At 45.2% G+C, this 18,268-nt stretch overlaps 1 protein-coding gene across 2 annotated transcripts in view; it reads left to right on the forward strand.

Moving 5' to 3' along the window:
• AUTS2 (activator of transcription and developmental regulator AUTS2) overlaps positions 1 to 18,268 on the forward strand; it is a 1,348,477-nt gene that overhangs the window by 947,976 nt on the left and 382,233 nt on the right. The window lies entirely within an intron of this gene.

Here is an 18,268-nt window from a genome sequence, read left to right on the forward strand (position 1 = left end):
AAAAGTAGATATTAGAGAAAATTCAGAGCAATTATTTACTGTATAAAGGGATTCACCAACCTTCTGTAGGTAGATAAAATATTATGTGAACTTCACGTTCTTATATAAATACACAACAAAACTCCTATGAGAGTCATCATAAAGTCATTGGGTCATTTTAAAACTCGAGTTTTAACAGTTTTGGCTATTTTTATGTTAGCATGTCTTTTTTAAAAAGGCATTTTGTTTCAAATAACAGAAATTAAACTCAGACTAACAAATAAAGTATATAAGCTTTTGGAATTCAGATAAGCATTGAAACAACCAAACCATGGGGGGAGGGCAGAGATCCACAGCTGGACTTCAGAAGCAACTGAACAGGGAATTACATGTCCTCAGGACTCTCTCTCTCTCTCTGTCTCTTTCTCTATGTCTTTCTCTCTGTCTGCTTTATTCTTGATTTTTCTGAGACTGAATTTCTTCTGTTGGTGGAAATGATTACCCATCCTCCTGAGCTTTTTAGCTTTAACCAGTGGAAAAGAGACAACTGCCCCTTCTTTTTTCTTTGCAGGTACTAAAATCCAAGGAAAGGATTCTGATTGGCTTAAGTTGTGTTTGGTAGCAGGGGTAGGTTGTCAGGAAAGGACTGTGGATTGGCCTCGCTTAAGTCAGGTACATGCCTGGATCTATCCATCAGCTGTGCCTGGAAAGATTCCACCCTGTTGTCCAAAAAGGCTACTCCCGTGGTAACTCTGTATATGGTGGTTGAAACTGAGTAGAGAGGCGGGAGTTGGGCAGACAACAGTATGTTCTATAAAAAGTAACCTAGCTGTCCTGGATTTGGGTTAAGCATTCGTGGCCTTGTCAGCCATAGAAGCTACCTTGACCATTCAAAGCTAACACTTTCTGGTGACCACAGAATCTAAAACATGAATGTATTTTTACAATTATATATACTAGTTGTCCCAAATATTCATAGAATCAAGTGCTGTTCACAGATTGCTTCTATCTTGCTGAAGTTGAACTACTAAGAGTTATAGAAAGATACAGGTTTTTATAGAGTGAGGATTCATGTGTACATGTATTCAGAATAGTCTAGAATTCATTAATATTTTAATATAGTAGTGGTGAGTTACTCCTCAAGTATTAAGCAGCTACTGTGAGAGATACAGAGTCACTGGGATGCTAATTAGTAAATTACTTACCTAAGGTATGAAATGAAACCTATTTATCCAAAGGGATTGTGGTCACCCCAGAAACCCAACCGGTTGCCCTCGAGTCAGTTCCAATTCAGAATGACCCCATCTGTGTCATAGTACAACTGTGCTCCATAGGGTTTTCAATGGCTGGTTTTTGGAAGTAGATTGCCAGGCCTTTCGTCCGAGGTGGACTCAAACCTCCAACCTTTTGGTTAGCAGCCGAGCCCATTAACTGTTTGCATCACCCAAGGACTCCAGTCATCCCAGAGTACCTAATTTGTGTCCAGTGCAATACTTCTTACATGATAGCAGGCAGCCTTGCTGAAATGGTTTTCCTAAGATTGCAAAATAGTAAGCTCAGTTGTGGCTTCTTTCCCTCAGAGTTCATTCAACAAACTTCACCCTCACTATGTGCTGAGCCAAACACTGTCCTGCGAACTAGGAATGTAAAGGTGACAAAGACATAACAAGCCTTCAGTGAGCATGGTCTAATGGAAGCGCATACTATGGCCTAGATGAATTCTAAGACCCCCGTGGTATATGCTGTTTCAGAGAACTGAACTATGATGTCTAGGGGATCAGGGGTTTTGGTTAGATCTTGCTGAACACATGGATGTCGATGATTACTAGGTAGCAAGGATGGTGGAGATAATGGGCAAAGACAATATTATTTGCAAATAGCAAAGAGTTGTGAAAGGCTTAGCATATGGAGAGAAGCATGAGGACTTCTGTTTTTATGGTGCAGGGTCTGTGGTGGGGTGTGGGGAAGATGAGACTGTATGTGTAGTTTGAGTTCAGACTTTGTAGAGCAAGATATGAATTTGGACTTGGTCCAGTGGAGAGCCCACTGAGTGCTTCATGTAGGCAAATGACACATCAAATTTGACCCTTTGGAAGCAAATTGTGGTAGTGGTGTGAAAGATAGGCTAGAAGGGAGGGAAACTTTGGCCAGATAACCAAAGAGAAAGCTGTCGTAATAGGCTAGGTGAGAGGTGATAGGGATCTCAACTAAGGTAATGGGAAGGAAAGGAAATAGATTTTTGGAGACATTTCTGAAGTGGCCGCTTGGGTGTGGGGGTAAAGGGAGAAGAAGAGTAATGAATGACTCAGGTTTCAAGCAAGGTTGACCGGACAGGTTCTGAAGATGCCAGCAATCAGACACAGAGTGAGGGCATACTGAGAGAGGCTGCAGGACCCCTCTCTGAATGAAGGCAGTAGAGTGTGCACCATCACAGTGCAGGCGTGATTGGGCCTGTGGACCAGCGTCTGGGAGGCCGGGAGCCATCTGAGAAGAGAAGTTGGAGCTGTGGGAGGAAATGGGAGCACCAGCCAGGACACTTGGATCTGTCTGCATTTAGTTTAGGAGTAAATATATATGGTGATGAGAACCATTGACAGCAGAATAATTGTATATTCATCATAGCAACTGATGTTCATGTTTTTTATACCAAATGTGATAAGAAACCATACATTAGCTCATTTAAATGTCATAAACAAACACACTAGAAGAAAGGATTTTTCATCTTCATTTAACAAATGAGGAAATAAACGGGATGAACTGAGACAAAATCTTAATGTTTGGGGGATAATACTCGCACGCCCTCCCTATAGTCAGTATCAGAGCTATATCACATCACTCGTTGTTATTTTTGTTGTTGTTAGGTGCCATGGAGTCGGTTCTGACTCATAACAACCCTGTATACAACAGAATAAAACACTGCCCAGTCCTGCGCCATCTTCACAATCATTGCTATGTTTGAGCCCCTTGTTGCAGCCACTAAGTCAGCCTAGCTCACTGAGGGTCTTCCTGTTTTTTATTGACCCTCTACTTTACCAAGCATGATATCTTTCCAAGGACTGGTCCCTCCTGATAACATGTCCAAAGTATGTGAGATGAAGTTTCACAGTCCTTGCTTCTAATAAGCATTCTGGCTATACTTCCTCCAAGACAGATTTGTGCATTCTTCTGGCAGTCCATGGTATATTCAATATTCTTCGCCAACCCCATAATTCAAAGGCATCAGTTCTTCTTTGGTCTTCCTTATTCATTGTCCAGCTTTCGCGTGCATATGAGGTGATTGAAAATACCATGGCTTGGGTCAGGCACACCTTAGTCCTTAAAGTGACATCTTTGCTTTTTAGCATTTTAAAGACGTCTTTTGCAGCAGATTTGCCCAATGCAATAGGTCATTTGATTTCTTGACTGCTGCTTCCATGGGCATTGATTGTAGATCCAAGTAAAACGAAATCCTTGACAACTTCAATATTTTCTCCTTTTATCATGATGTTGCCTATTGGTCCAGTTGTGAGGATTTTGGTTTTTTTAATATTGAGGTGTAATCCATAGGGAAGACTGTGGTTTTTGATCTTCATCAGTAAGGGCTTCAAGTTCTCTTCATTTTCAGCAAGCAAGGTTGTGTCATCTGCATAAAGAAGATCATTAATGAGTCTGCCTGCAATCCTCATTCCACATTCTTCTTCATATAGTCCAGCTTCTCGGATTATTTGCTCAGCATACAGACTGAATAAGTATGAGTGAAAGGATACAACCCTGACACATACCTTTCCTGACTTTAAACCATGCAGTATCCCGTTGTTCTGTTTGAACGACTGCCTCTTTGTCTATGTACAGGCTCCTCATGAGCACAATTAAGTGTTCTGGAATTCCCATTCTTCGCAATGTTAGCCATAGTTTGTTATGATCCACACAGTGGAATGCCTTTGCATAATCAATAAAACACAGGTAAACATCTTTCTAGAGTTCTCTGCTTTCGGCCAGGATCTACCTGACAGCAATGATATCCCTCGTTCCATGTCCTCTTCTGAATCTGGCTTGAATTTCTAGTAGTTTCCTGTCGATATACTGCTGCAACAGCTTTTGAATGATCTTCAGCAAAATTTTACTTGTGTATGATATTAATGATATTGTATGAGAATTTCTGCATTTTGTTGGATCACCTTTCTTTGGAATGTACACAAATATGGATCTCTTCCTGTCAGTTGGCCAAGTAGCTGTCTTCCAAATTTCTTGGCATAATCGTGTGAGCACCTTCAGAACTGCATCAGTTTGTTGAAACATCTCAATTGGTATTCTGTCAATTTCTGGAGCCTTTTTTTTGCCAGTGCCTTCAGTGAAGCTTGGACTTCTTCCTTCAGTACCATCAGTTCTTGATCATATGCCACCTCCTGAAATGGTTGACATCAACGAATTATTTTTGGTACAATCACTCTGTGTATTCCTTCCATCTTTTTTTGATGCCTCCTGTATCATACAATATTTTCCCCATAGAATCCTTCAACATTGCAACTCAGGGCTTGAATTTTTTTCTTCAGCGCTTTCAGCTATAGAAGTGTCAAGTGTGCTCTTCCCTTTTGGTTTTCTAACTCTAGGTCTTTGCACATTTCGTTATAATACTTTACTTTGTCTTCTCAAGCTGCCCTTGGAAATCTTCTGTTTAGCTCTTTTACTTCATCATTTCTTCCATTCACTTCAGCTACTTGATGTTCAAGAGCAAGTTTCAGAGTCTCTTCTGACATCCATTTTGAACTTTTCTTTCCTGTCTTTTTAATGACCTTTTACTTTCTTCATGTATGATGTCCTTGATGTCATTCCACAACTCATGTCTTCCCTAGTCATTAGTGTTCAGTGCATCAAATCTATTCTTGAGATAGTCTCTAAATTCAGGTGGAATATACTCAAGGTCATACTTTGGCTCTCGTGGACTTGTTCTAATTTTCTTCAGCTTCAACTTGAACTTGCATATGAGTAATTGAGGGTCTGTTCCACAGTCAGCCCCTGACCTTCTTCTGATTGATGATATTGAGCTTCTCTATCGTCTCTTTCCACAGATGTAGTCTATTTGATTCCTGCGTTTTTCATCTGGTGAGGTCCACATGTATATTAGCCATTTTGTTGTTGAAAAAGGTATTTGCAATGAGTAAGTTGTTGGTCTTGCAAAATTCTATCATGATTTCTGGCGTAGTTTCTATCACTAAGGCTGTGTTTTCCAACTACTGATCCTTCATTTTCAACTTCTGCATTCCAATCACCAGTAATCATCAATGCATCCTGATTGCATGTTCCATCAATTTCAGACTGTAGAAGTCAGTAAAAACCTTCAGTTTCTGCATCTTTGACCCTAGTGATTGGTGCATAAATTTGAATAACAGTCATATTAACTGGTCTTCCTTGCAGGGGTATGGATATTATCCTATTACTGACTGCACTGTACTTCAGGATAGATCTTGAAATGTTCTTTTTGACGATGAATGTGATGCCATTCCTCTTCAATTTCTTATTCCCAGTATAGTATACCATATGATTGTCTCATTCAAAATGCCCAGTACCGTTCCATTTCATCTCACTAATGCCTAGGATATTGATCTTTATGTGTTTCATTTTTGACAACTTCCAATTTTCCTCGATTCATACTTCGTACATTTCATGTTCCAATTATTATTGGATGTTTGCAGCTGTTTCTTCTTATTTTGAGTTGTGCCACCTCAGCAAATGAAGGTCCTGAAAGCTTGACTGCATCCATTTCATTAATGTCAACTCTACTTTGAAGAGGCAGGTCTTCCCCAGTTGTATTTTGAGTGCCTTCCAACCTGAGGGACTCATCTTCGGGCACTGTATCTGACAATGTTCTGCTGCTGTTCATAAAGTTTTCAGTGGCAAATTTTTTCAGAAGTAGACCACTGGGTCCTTCTTCCTTGTCTGTCTTAGTCTGGAAGCTCCGCTGAAACCTGTCCACCGTGGGTAATCTTGCTGGTATTTGAAATACCAGTGGCTTAGCTTCCAGCATCACAGTAACACACAAGCTACCGCAGTATGACAAACTGACAGATGAGTGGTAGACATCACCAGTAGTCATGGTATTTTTGTGTCTAACTTACCATGGACCCAGCAGTAACTTGGTTCTAGCCCCAGATTCCATAGCTTCCGTTAAGGAAACTAGAGAGTACTCAGCGCAGGAGCTCAGCTTCCATGCTGCTGATCTGTAGCTGAGAGAAGCTGATTCACCCTCCTTGAACCAGAGCAGGATTAGCTGGTATTAGAGACCAGGGAGGTATCAGCAGTATCGCCTTAGGCAGCCATTCAGGAGCCTGGCTGGCCGTGACCTGTCAGACCTGGGAGGACCCTTAGAGCCTAGCCGTCCAGCCACATAAAAAGGCAGAAGAACAAAGCGACAGTGCGGGTGGAACAAACAGCCCTCTGCTTTGGGCTGCTTTCAGATTTTAGGCTACCAGGCAGGTTCCATTGGTTTAAAACCAAGATAGGAAAGTGAATTCAAGCAAACCCTTTCACCCTCTCCTCCCTTCACTTTTATCCCCCTCAGAAACTGAAATGGGGTTGTATAGAGAGAGGAGAGCTGGGTTTCCCGCTGTTCTCCTTGTTCTTCTTCATATGGAGGTGAAATAGTCTGCCTCTACAAACCCAATTTGGCCTATTCCCTGCTGTGAGCCAACTCTTCTGACCTCCCCTGGAAGCATGCTAAAGTTCCTTTGAAAGGGCGAAGCTTACTGTGGGCGGCAGAGCAGGGCGGGACTCCAGAGTTCAGGACGCTTAAACCCAAAAAAACCGAACCTTTTCTGATCGAGTCTATTCCGCCTCATAGTGACCCTTTTGGAACAGAGTGGAAATGCCCCATAGGGTTTCCAAGGAGCAGCTGGTGGATTTGAACTGCCAACCTTTTGATTTGCAGCTGAGCTCTTAACCACTGTGCCACCAGGTCTCCTCAGGACCCCTAGGTGATGGCATACTGAGACACCCTGACCCTTAGGGACTGCTCGCGGGGTAGGTACTGCAGGATGTGAGAGGCCCCCCCCTCAGATAGCAGTTGCCACCAGACTTTAAATCCCAACATTAAGATGATCTTTTACGAAAACGTATGGTTTTAATTTTTAATTAATTTTAGACTTACAGAAAAGTTACAAAAGTGGTACAGAAAGTTCCCATATACCCCTAATGTCTTACATAATCACAGTACAAATATTAAAATCAAGAATTTAACTTTCATACAATACCTTTAACTAATGTACAGACCTGATTTCAAATTTCATGTGTTTTCCCGTTAGTGTTTTTTTCCTGGTACAGGATTTCATCCAGGATCCCACGGTGCATTTAGTTATCATATCTCCTTAGTCTCCAGTTTCTCAGTGTTTGTCTTTTACAACCTTGACATTTTCCTAAAGTCCAGGCCAGTTATTTTGTAGAATATTCCTCCTTCAATTTGAGGTTGTCTGATGTTTGCTCCTGATTAGATGAAAGTGGTGCATTTTGGCAGGAATGCCACAGACATGACCCTGTGCCCTTCCCAGTGCATCAGATCAGGAGGCACTCAAAGTCTGAGTACTGGGAATGGTACCTGACTGACCTGGTTACAGTGGTGCCTGCGAGGGAGGTTTCTCCACTCTAAAGTTGCTATTTTGCCCTTTGTAATTAATAGGGATCTTGTAGGGGGAGATACTTTGAGACTATGCAAATATCTGTTTTTCACTGTGCTTTTACCCACTAATTTTAGGATTCATCAGTGGTATTTGCCCTCAGTAATGATCACTGTGGTCTTTGCCTGATGGTAGGACATGTGCTTTTAAGCTGGTGTAAGGCATTCTGCATCTGGTTGAGCTCTTCATGATAGCTAGCCTGTTGCTGTAGAGGGGACCTGAATGGTGCAATCCAGCAGGCCCCGTCAGTGCGCCGAGGGATTTGTGGGGGCCTGTGGGAGCGAGACAGCAGGAGGTCACTAACCTTTGGGTGTTGGAGATACCTAGAAAGGCAGAGGTGATGAAACCACAATTCCAGCTCTATCAAGATATTACTGTGTGACCTTGGACAATTTACTTGATGCCTCTGTTTCGCATTTTTTTTTTTTTTTTAAATCTGGATCTAAAACATCTAGAATGGTATGGCCCATAATAATAAGTACTGATTAAATTTTATATTCCAGTTCCTCCACATGGCTACTCCTGCTTACCCTCTATCACTACCACCACTCCAAAAAACCCTAACATACATTAGCTGATTAATCCATTACACCTGTGTCAGTCAGCTCCCCATGAGCAGATAGAACCCCATATGGATATGGTTTGAAGAGGTTGAAGAGGATCAGAGCAATACGAAGCATGAACTGTATCGTTGGTCAGTGAAATTTGGAAAGGAGTTCCCCATGGAGAGGAAATCAGCAAGAATCCCTAAGCTTTGAAGGAGCAGGAGATATCCAGAAAGGCATAAGTGGTGGCCGCCAAAGGAATATTGATATCAGAGACAGCCTTTACAGTCTGTAAGTAGATTTTACCCAAAGTTCCCTCTCCTCTAAGCTGTGGTTTTCTTTTTGAGGGGACCTTTAAGTTAATCTTCTGTTGGATTTACTCCTCTTAAGTAATGAAAGATTTTTTCAAGGTCCTTTCCTGACTTCCTGGGCCCTTCTCTTCCTCCCCCCTGCCCTCCTTGCCTTGGCCTCCCAACTCCAAGAGATGTTCTTCACACTGTTTGCTGGAACAGCCTCATGAAAGCACATGAGTGCTGCATACCGAGGAAGTGCGCCATTCACCTGTCCTAGCTATCATTCACAGAGCAGACTCTGTGCTTCAGGACAAAGGGACCCATGAGGACCTGTTTGCCAGGGCGCTCTCTCTCAGTGAATGTGACTTTGGGGAGGCTACATTGATTAAGTGCCAGGGAAACAGCAATGGGGGTTTTAATGATAGGTGTCATCTCTACAAGATGGCAGCAAGGAGGCAGGGGAGGGTGGTATCACCTCTATGGATCCCTAAAACACACACTTTCTAGTAAGTATCTCTTCCTGTCAGAATTGGGAGAGATACCTATGTCAGTCCTTGTTGTGCCTCAGTATTACAGAGGTGTATAAACTAAGGTGTGTTCAGTGGCTTTGTCAGTGTGGCTGCCATCACAAATTCCCTCAAACTTGGTGGGTTAAAACAACAGAAATTTGTTCTCTCATAGTTCTGGAGGCCAAAAGTCTAAAATCAATTTCACTGGGCCAAAACCAGGGTGTCACCAGGGCCACACTCCCTCCAGAGGCTCTAGGCGAGAATCCTTTCCTTGCCTTTTCCAGCTTCTGGTGGCTACCAGCATTCCTTGGCCTTTGGCCACATCACAACAATATCTGCCTTCATCTTCACACCATTTTCTCATTTGTGTGTCTAATCTCTCTCTGCCTCTCTTATAAGGATACTTGTGGTGGCATTTAGGGCCCATCCAGATAATCTAGGATAATCTCCTCACGTCAAAAGCCTTAACTGAATCCCATCTGGAAAGGCGTTTTTCTTATGTTAGGACCTGGTACCTTTGGAGGACTTTATTCGGCCTACCCCAGGCAGTGAAGGCAGTTATCTCACATTACAACAAGGCTGGCAGTGGATGGTTCTGGGCTGGTGCAGTGGCTCCATGATGTCATCAAGGACTTAGCTACTTTGCCTTTCCAGGCTAACTTCCTTGGTGTATTGAGGTTTTTTGTTCTTAAGCTTGTGGCCTCAAGGTTGTTGTAAGATGGCGGCTGCAGCCCTAAGTGTCAGGTTCCTACAGAAGACGTACAAGGCAGGCAGGAAGAGGCAGGTGGTCAAGGGCCTTATATGTCTGGTTGGCTTCAACAGGTCACTCCTAGCTGTAAGGGAGATAGAAAAAGCAGGTACCTGGCAAAGAGGGCAGATTGCCATGACCAGATATGATTGCCCCTGGGAGTCTCCATGTGCTGTCCCAGGCAGAGTTCTGTTAGCAAGAAGGAAGCAGGGAAATGGCTTCTGGGTAGGCAGAGAGCAGTGCCTGCCACAAAGGATGCAGGACTCTGAGCCTCTGATGCGGTCAGGCCGCATAGTCTGACTCTTGCTCCGTCAAGGCAGCCCTGCGTTAACCTCTCTATTCAGCCTTCCCTGCTTGGTCATGCCAACAAACCACCATCTTCACTGACTTTCGAACTCTGCCCGTCTCTGGGGTCCACTAATGAGGAAAGTGGGCTTAAGGTTTGGTCTTGGACTCAAGGCATAGAACTCATAACCAACTGCCTGTGTGACCTTGTACAAATCAGGGGCCCTCTCTGGAACTTCAGTAAGGATTCTAACCTGCAAGGCAGTGAGAAAGAGGTGAAACCCAGTCTACGTGAGAGCACTGAGCCCTAACCCTTAGTGAAATGTGCATTGTTGTTGCTGTTCTCAGTGTTAAATCAGCCCACTGCTGCCTCGCGGCTCAGATCCGGGTTCTGGGTGCTCACGCCGCACAGACTTTCATATACACACTCTCCACTCCTTTGTAATTGTTTGCGTCTTTTCATTTTCAAGCTCTGGCTAGGGACCCCTGATATTGGTACTGCTCGCGCTGCATCCCGCATGTGATGACTGTGGTGAGTGGGAGAACGTCACTGCGCTCTTGGCAGTAGTAAGATTCCTGTTCTGTTTCTGGACCCTGAGGTGGATTGAGCGAAGCTCCTCAACTTTCAGCTTTTTTTCTGCTCGTGCTTGGGGTTAGGACTGGGGCACCCTGCTCCAGGTGGCCTTGGCCCTGGATGCTGCAGGTGGCAATGGCAAGGCCTGAAGTGGGAGGAGCAAAGATGCTCATGGCATCTGTGCCCAGGCCTAGCTCATTCATCTGATCAAATGGTTAGCAAGCTGAGGGTGACCTGGTCTGCAGAGCAAAAGAGGTGTACACCTGGTCAGGTGGCTAGCTAGGAGTGTGGGACTTCACAGCAGCTGAGCCTGGAAGGGAGGTCCCCCCGTGGCTGCACATCAGTCACCCAGAGTGCTGCTTACAAAGACAGATGTCCTGGCATTACCCTGGAGGTGGGGCACCAGAATCTGTATCTCTAACAGCTCCCCTAGGTCTTCTGGCTCATAGCCCACCAAGCAAAGACAGCAGTTTATAGGCAAGAACCCTGAGCTCTGAGGTCAGGGAAACCCATCCTGGATGCTGGCTCTGCCACTTACCAGCTCTCACCTGTCAGTCGCCTCGTCCTCTGTGAACTCCTGTGTCGTTGGGTTTAAAGCTGGCATGATAATGATGCCTCCCTCCCAGGGTTGTTGAGGAGAAGTAAAAATATGTATGCACAGGTTTTTGTATGTATGAGCATCACAGGTACTTTAGATAAAGGTTAGTTTCCTTCCTAACCCAACACAGAGATCCAAAAATCAGACTGGCCTGCTTGCCTCGGCTTTCGGTTCCCCCAACCCCTTACCACCAATTCTTCCCTCATGTTAGATTTGCATAGCTCATGGCCGAATAGTTATTTTAATTAGCAGTCACTCCTAAAAGCAGATTCTCTTATTGTGGTTAAAGAGAACTCTTAGAAAGAGTTTACTCCCATCCTTGGCTAAAAACCCAAACCAAACCCACTGCCATCAAGTCGATTCCGACTCATAGTAACCCTGTAGGACAGAGTAAAACTGCCCCATAGAGTTTCCAAGGCTGTAAGTCTTTACAGAAGCAGACTGCCACATCTTTCTCCTGTGGACCGACTGGTGGGTTCAAACCGCCGACCTTTCAGTTAGCAGCTGAGCGCTGAACTGCTGTGCCACCAGGGCTCCTCTGTCGTTTGGCAAATCATTATAAATTCTTGTGTTAATCACTGGAATAACATCAATCCAAATGCACATTTACTCTTAATGCAAGCGTCATGTATAATTTGGGGAAATTCTATTGTTATTTAGCATCAATTATTGCCCACTTACTGTAAAGTGTTCGGAGGCACCAGCACCAGCCAGATTTCCAAACCGCAAAAAGAGGATGAAGGGACTTTCAGCAACAGCAACTGCCCCCCTGTCTGCCCTAGTGCCTGGGCCTGGGCAGGGTCGGCAGCTGCCCGCACGGCTAGTTGTGACAAGGCCGGGCCAGGCACAGCCCTCTGCCCAGAGCAGCTGGACACCTTCTGCCTCTAGGAGGCAGGTCTCCACCGACAGGCCATCAGAACGCAGTGGCCCGGGGCACCACACAGCCAGGCCGGCGTCGCCAAGGGGCCTGCCACCTCCCCGCTCCCACACGCTCCCCAGCCACCCCTCGGTGACCTCTCCTCCCCGTTGCAGCTGGCCTAGATGTTGATTTTTAACCTGGTTTCACCTGGTTGCACATGTCAGCTGGCAGGCCCTGGAGTGTGAAGTGTGATTTGCTGAAGCCCCTGCAGACCAGCTTCTTCTGCAGTGTCCCCCCAGCAGCTTTTCTTCAGGACAAGGCTGCCAGTGAGGCCTGAGGGGTGAGTTCAAGAGGTCCTCAGCCCCTCCTCCCAGGCAGGTGTTAAGGGAGGCCTGTTTATTAATTCCTAATGCCTCCTCTGAAAAGGAGGTGTAGGAGAGAGGATAGCATGTGTGTGTAATGCTGGGTGAGTGTCAGGGTAGGCGTTGGTTTGGGGGTGAGAGGACAACCATACTTGGCCCTTTATTCCAGGTAGCACGATGCAGTGGAAACAACAGCCATCGTCTTGGCTCGGTCATGGTGCTGCCCTACCCAGCTGGGCCGTCTGTTTTCTCTTCTGTACAAGGGGACCATTTCACCTGCCTAGTGACGTTGTTAGGCCCCAACTCAATGGTGTGTTGGCCCAAGTCATGGCGACCCCACGTACAACCAGATCAGACCTTTGTGATCTAGCCAGGGTTTTCACTGGCTGATTTTCAGAAGTAGATCACCAGTCCTTTCTTCCTAGTCTCTCTTAGTCTGGAAGTGCTGCTGAAACCTGTTCAGCATCACAGCAACACACAAGCCTTCACTGACAGACGAGTGATGACTGTTCTTGAGGGGTATTGGCCAGGAATTGAACCCTGGTCTCCTGAGTAGAAGGTGAGAATTCTACCACTGCGCCACACCTACCGCACGGGACTGTTTCATTAAGTGCAGTGGAGCACTGAGTGCTGCGTATGGTGCTTGGAGCCACTGCCTTAAAACAAATGTCAGGTGGTCGCTGATGAGTGGTGTTTCACTCTCCTCTGGCCCTGAGAGGGAGGCACAGAGCCTTTTGGGATGGAGGAGGGGAGCTCTGAGTGCACCAGGAGCTCCAGCACGAAGTTCAATGTGAACTCCTTTTGTCCACATCTAGTACAGGAGGGCGCAGGACCGGGCAGTGTTTCGTTCTGTTGTACGTAGGGTTGCTGAGTCGGAACCGACTCTACGGCACCTAGCAACAACAGTACAGTGAAATGCATTGGCAAGAAGAAGGTGTCTTGGTGTCTGTCTTTTCTGCTGTGTGGCTGGGATGCTGAGTGTCTGTGGGAGCTGCCACAGTGGGGTAATGAGCTAGCCTGTGTAATAGGGATTTGTCACATACAGAGATGCAGATGCATAATTTTAAAAGACTCAGGCTGAAGTTAAACATGCTTAACTCACATCTTACTGAACACAGTTTAATCTTTCTCTGATGATTTCAGAATCATCCAAGTCGTTATGTTGAACAGTGCTTTTTGTTGTATCCTAAGTGCAGAGAAATGGTGGTAAACAGAGAGCTTGCTGGAACGCCCAGCAGATGCGCAGTATCCGTATCTCCATTTCTAAGAGCCCTTAGGCCGCGCGCCTCAGGTTTCCAGGAGAGTTAGAGGAGCCTAGGAGAGGCCAAGCACAAAGCCTGCCAACATCCAGATCCCCCTTCAAGGGCTGTTACTTAGTGAACAGGAGCCCTTGAGCCTGATGCTCATCCCAGACTCGGCCCTTCCTCAGGGACCCCGTGGGGCGGGCACACGGAGGCTCCACAGTGCAGGCTGAAGTGGTCCACAGCAACACTTCAATTCACAGTGAAATGATTTCCTCTCCTCGTATAATTTAACCTGCCCACGTTGCTAAACTTCTGTATTACACATTTCTGTCAGGATGTCAGGAGAAATGATAAGCCTCCTTGAAACAGCAACCTCTATTACATGCTAAGAACACTGCTCGATGCCTCCCGCCCCCACTCCTTCTGGAACATTTTTGAGATTTTTAGCATGGTCTCTCAAGTATAAAGAATACCCTGCTTCATGACCCCAGCCTCTTGTTAGCTGATAGATGAAATCTTTTCTTAAGCTGACTCCCTTGTCTATTATGTTTTCAAAATTCAAGGTTTCGCTTCAGATTCTTGGACGGCTGCCAAGTGGCCGGGCTTTGTTAGTAGGTGAATTGCTTCTCTCTTTTTTCTCCTTAAACAGGAAGTAGTTGTTTTTTAGGGTGAAGGAAGGGAGGATGTCCCCCACCTCCCTTCTCAGGCCTTGTTGATGTCTCCAGGCAGTTGGTGGGGAATTTATTCCTTTGCCCTTTTTTAGGGATTTCTTTTCAGAGATTGTTACCTTAGAAATAAACCCAAAGAAGAGAAAGCTGCTTCCCTGTTTGATGGGTGCTGTATTTCTCACTAGATTTGTCACCCAGAATTTGCTGTGGAGCTTCTTGACAGCTGCTCTTCTGCTTCTGGGTCCTCCATCAGCCGCTCAAGGGGAATATTACCAAGGGGCTCCATCTCTGCACAGGAGACGTGTACATGCATGTAGAAAGAGGCCTGGGGGATATGGCTACCTACCCTTCTCTCCAGCTTCACTCCCAGTGTGGGACTTACCAGAAGCAAGCAAAACGGGGACAGCTTGCAGCTCACACGTATGACATCTTGTGGCTCTTTTATTAGCTGGGCTGCGTAGTCTCCCCTGAGGGTGGACAGCTAAGACTGGCTTCCATTTAAACCTAAAACTGAGGAAGAAGGTCAAATGTAATATTCCTACCCTCCTTTATAAACTTGTATTACAAAACCCACATTTTCCTTTGTGATAAATCTTGTGGCTCCCCCGCCCCCTTTTCACTCATTAGATTCTGAGGGAACGGTTTTGCCCCTGAAGGGCAATTGTTCTTCTTCTTCTTACATCAAGTCAGTTTTGACTCATAGCAACCCCATGTGAGAGTAGAACTGCCCCATAGGGTTCCCTAGGCTTAATATTTACGCGAGCAGATGGCCATGTCTCTCTCCGCAGAGCCACTGGGTGTGTTCGAACCACCAACCTTTTGGTTAGCAACTGCAGGCTTGACCTTTGTGCCACCGGGGCTCCTTAAAACCAAACCCAAATTCTGACTCATAGCGACCCTATACGACAGAGTATAACTGCCTCACTGGGTTTCTAAGGAACGGCTGGTGGATTCGAACTGCTGACCTTCTGGTTAGCAGAAGAGCTCTTAACCATTGCGCCGCCAGGGCTCCTTAGTGGTACGAAAAAGATGTCTGCTGATCATTCAAGAAGGTGAGACACAGTGTAGTTCTCTTTCTCTAGTTAGGAGGACTCTGGAACAAGCCTCCAGGAGAAATGGAAGATAAGTTTAGTTCCCAAAAGGGGTAACTTCAACTGTTTCTCGGCCAAGTTCATAGCCCTGTAGTGAGCTTTTGCGTATTCCAAGCCCAGCTCACCAGTACAGAAGCTAAGTTGTTGTAGTTCAAGAAAGGCCTCAACTCTTTCAAAACTCAAGGCTAGCTGTGTCCAGAGAAGATATTTTTACCAGTGTTCTCAGTTACTTTTTGGGCAGCATCCCAGAGTGCAACCTAAATCTAAACTCAGACAAGGCACTGTTTGTTTTGCAAAAATACGCAGCCCAATCACCCAGGCTTAATTAACCTGCAAAGCTAAAGTAATAAAATCAGTGCCGAAGTCTCCTTTTGCAGCTCACAGGTGATGGGCCAGGCACTGGAATGTGCCTGGAAGCTTCCTTTGGGCTCGTGTGGATGGGCCACTGCCATAGGCTCAAATGGGGCTCCCGTGTAAGCCAAGGACAACAGAGCCAGACTGAGTGGCAGAGGGCCTCATGGCCTTCAACGGCAGAGCCAGCCCTGGGCCCTCCAGGACCTCTCATCATCTCTTAACCACCAGTCCGGTCTTCACAACAGGAAAATAAATCACTAACAGAAGGGTGGGGACCTAATGCTTATCTAGCGCCCACCACAGACCAGGTACCCTGCAGGTGGTAGTTCATTAAATCATAACCATAGCTGTGGGAGGTGAAGGCATTCATTTCCACATTGTACAGGTGAGAGAACTGCCCCCTGACTAAGGAGATTCAAAAGCAAGGTTGCCCAGCTCTGAGACCTGCCTGCTTTGCTCTGTTGCCCCTATCTTCTCTCGACTCCCACAGAAATCTTAAACAGCTGTGGAACTCCTAGGAGAGACTAGAGAGGGGAAGGAGGGCTTCCTAGAAGTGGGGGCAGCAGAGCCATGTCCTGAGAGTCTCCAGCCAGAGAAGGAGGCAGCCTGGTGTTGAAGAGGGTGCCAGCTTTGGCTTCTTCATACGTTGTTAGAATCAGGACCCTGGCCATCACCAGCTGTGGGCCCTGGCTTAATTTACTTCACCTGTCTCTGCCTCCGTGTCCTTGTCTGTAAAGTGTGGCTCAAGATGTCCACACCACGGGTTTTACTGTGAGAAACCTGTGAAAATGCCGGCCCCAGGGCCTAGCAGGTGCTCATTCAGTGCTTGTTCCTCCGCTCTGCAATGCACAGACACAGAAAAACTGGACGGTGGATGCACCTGGCAGGTAGTCAGCCCTGGGCTTGAGAAGGTCATGAGTGAGTGGTGACAGGTAAGTCTAGGAAGATGTTTTCGTGTCAGATCATAAAGGACCTTGAAAATCCACTGAGTTAGTTTGGAGTTTGCATTTGTGGAGAGAAACAAGATGGTGAAATTTTCTTTGGGGGAAGATGATGGCCGCTATATGAGGCTGAAGAGTCACTGGAACAGTTTACGTAGCTGAAAGGCAGAAAAAAGGAGGTCTTGTGTTCAAGTGGCATGACTGTCACAATTCATGGGTTCCCAGAGCAGTGCCTTTAATAATAACAGTAGCAAGTGCTGCAAAAATTTTGCTTCCAAAATATAGTTGCATTTACTCTTCCTTTTAATCTTTAAACTGCCGTTTGAGACGGGGAGGATGCAGGGGTTTTTCTCTACTCTGAACCACTGTGAGCTTGGAAAGTTACTGAATGTTCTGTGGGCTCAACATTGGAATTCAGATGTCTGCATCCCCACCCAGGATCCTCACCATTGTCCTCCCACCTGCACTTCCTGTTGGAGGCTGTACTTCATTCTCTGCAAGGACTGGGGTGGTCATGATAATGTGGTCATGATAATATTGATAATACATTAGTTATTAGGAAAACTAAATCAATCAACAGCTAACATTTATAGAGCATTTACTTACCATGTGCCAGGAATTTTGCTACTAATTTTATATGCATTGTTTTGCGTAATTATTGTTTCGTCTTTACAAATAAGGAAACAGAAACGTAATGAGATAACTCACCCAAGGACACACAACAAGAATGTGATAGGTGAGGTCACACCCTTCTTTGGTCTCAGTGGCCCATTTGCCAGTAAGCAGTTGGGCAGATTTGTCATTTCAGACTGCTCCGCCTGGAGCCTGGGGGCCATGGTGGTGAGCATGGGCTGTCAGGACACCAGGGCCTGACCCTGCTCCAACTGGAGTCCCTTGATTTGTATCTGTTTCATATATTGGCCTTTCTTAAAAGAGTTTATTCAAAGAAAGTGTTCTTCAGATAGCTAAAAAATCCTTTTTTAAAAAAAAAAAATCAATTAAAAAGAAGAGGGATCGATGGATGGATAATGGCTAGTTGGGTGTATAGATACATGATAAAGGAAGTATAGTAAAATGTTAATGGTAGAACATCATTGTTAGTTGCTGTCAAGTCGCCTCTGACTCATGGCAACCTTATCTATAACAGAATGAAATGTTGCCTGATCCTGTGCCATATTCATGATCACTGGTATGTTTGAGTCCATTTTTGCAGCTCTTATGTTAATCCATCTCATTGAGGGTTTCCCTCACGATCTAGCTGGTGGGTATATGGGTGTTCACCTTAAAATTCTTTCCATTTTCCTATATGTTGGAACATCTTCATACTAAAATATTGGGAACAAAAACCAACTGAGTAAATAATTTCTAAGATTCCTTACAGATTTTTTTTTTTTATTTTTTTTTATTGTACCTTAGGTGAAGGTTTACAGAACAAATAGTTTCTCATTAAACAGTCAGTACATATACTGTTTTATGACATTGGTTAACAACCCCACGACATGTCAACACTCTCCATTCTCAACCTTGGAGGACGTTTTTTTTTTTTTTTTGGTGAAAATATACATAGCCAAA

This window comes from Trichechus manatus, unplaced genomic scaffold (assembly GCF_000243295.1).
Source record: "Trichechus manatus latirostris isolate Lorelei unplaced genomic scaffold, TriManLat1.0 scaffold00077, whole genome shotgun sequence".
NCBI lineage: Eukaryota > Metazoa > Chordata > Mammalia > Sirenia > Trichechidae > Trichechus > Trichechus manatus.